Source organism: Frankliniella occidentalis, unplaced genomic scaffold, assembly GCF_000697945.3.
Source record: "Frankliniella occidentalis isolate FOCC.00 unplaced genomic scaffold, Focc_3.1 Scaffold15, whole genome shotgun sequence".
NCBI classification, from domain to species: Eukaryota; Metazoa; Arthropoda; class Insecta; order Thysanoptera; family Thripidae; genus Frankliniella; species Frankliniella occidentalis.
The window spans coordinates 2167691-2169420 of record NW_026267145.1 but is presented as its reverse complement, the minus strand read 5'-3'; the positions used below and the strand labels follow the sequence as shown (position 1 = coordinate 2169420).

Here is a 1730-nt window from a genome sequence, read left to right as displayed (position 1 = left end):
TACTCACCAGGCGCTCCCCGCCGCCTGCAGGAGAGTGTGGTAGGCAGACCCGCAGCACACGCTCTGCACCACACTTTTCACTTCCCGAGTCATTCTCCTTATTCCGGGACCGCTGGGCGGCGCGAGGCGAGGCGCGTGCGCGGGCTGCATAAGGCTCATGCCATTGGGACGCACGGCGCGCAGTCCGACCTCGTGTTACATCACCCATACCGCCTCCATACCGTCACCCGATCGGGGACACCTGCACCATAGGCTATTATTAAAACTACATTGATGCAAATAATTCAAGTCGAACAATGTCGATGGAAAACCTTTAGCAGGGGAAAACGGGGAAAACTGTTTAGTTGTTTTTAAACGTGTGTCGTCGTGTGCACTGCTCTGTCGTGATCATGGGGTGCACTGAACTCGGCTGAACAGACCCGCCGCGCCACTCTGCACTCCACTTCCTGGCCCGGCCAGGGCCCGGCCTGGGCCCGGCCCGTCAAGGTTTGCATGTCACTTCCAGAACGTCTCCAGAATACGGCTGCGGCAACGTGAACAAGCTCAAGCAGCGGCGGGGACCTCGGCGCGGACGTGCACTACATCCTGACGAGCGCCGCGGTGCCGCGCGGGGCGGGGCGGGGAGAGGCGCCACTGCAGAGGCGGACTCAGTGAATCAGCTCTGCTCGGCTCAGCTTCGCTCTTGCGAAACAACAAACTAACTTCTGCCACCGTTGCTCCGCGTTGCTCCGCGTTGCTTCGCATTGCTTCGTTGGCCGCCCGCCAAACACGTCCGGGAGGAGGGCGGGGAGAGCATTTAAGTTCGAAGACCCCGCCGCATCAGGGTCAGACTGCAGCGGCCGCGGGCCGCGGGCCGAGTCACTGCAGCCGTTCAGGTTTGGGACGCCACGAGGACCGCGAATAAAACAACATCTGGCGATGCGGTTATGTCACACAGACCATACCTTTTCCTCAACCGTTCCCTCCGGAACTTTTTCCAACCTCTTCGAGAAGAAGAAAACAATTGATCATGGTTCATATCGATCCTTTGGGTTATTCTTTCGTCGGGGCAGAGCGCTCCGTTCTTTTCCCACGGCCTCCTGCCCGAGTGTTACACCGAAACACTCCAGGCGGGATGAGGGCAGGGATGCCTCTGGTCCAGCCGCAGGCCGAGCCGCCGCGCCGCAGAAACTAATATATAACTGGAGGAAGGCGCAAACCCCTCTTCAGAGCCGTTATGTTACGGGTGCAGTTGGCAGCACTGCGGCGGTGGCGCGGGGGAACGCATGATTGCCAACAGCCACCCTCTGAAACCACATTCATCCTCCGACCGGCACCTCAGTGTGGCCACACCGCAACTACCATAGCGGGGACCTAAATTGATTCTAAAACGAAACAAAACGTTAACAAATTCTTGTTAACAAAAAACCGAACCCTATTTAGAAAGCTACCCTGGCTGGAGGGAGGCCGATCTGGGGCCAGGCCAATGAGCTGGAGGCCCTGGGCAGGCCGCTGGTGCCAGCGCGGGAGCGCGTCGCACCCTGAGTCGCTCTCAGACCCGGGTTCTGTTTAATTCCGTCGGCGCCCTTACGCCACACGTGCGTCCCGCCGCGTCCCGCCCGAGCCCGAGCCTGAGCGGCGCATTGTCCCTGAAGGTGTGCAGCTCCCACGGCGAGGGGTCGCCTGAGAGGGAGCCACTCTGTCTCGCTCCGCCCTGCCCCAGTGGTGGACGCGGTCCTCCAGCGCCTCCA

The 1730-nt window shown here is 60.5% G+C and overlaps 1 protein-coding gene across 1 annotated transcript in view; it reads right to left on the bottom strand.

Annotated features, from left to right (window-relative positions):
- Positions 1–1730, bottom strand: part of LOC113212705 (solute carrier organic anion transporter family member 5A1) — a 78423-nt gene that overhangs the window by 15338 nt on the left and 61355 nt on the right. The window lies entirely within an intron of this gene.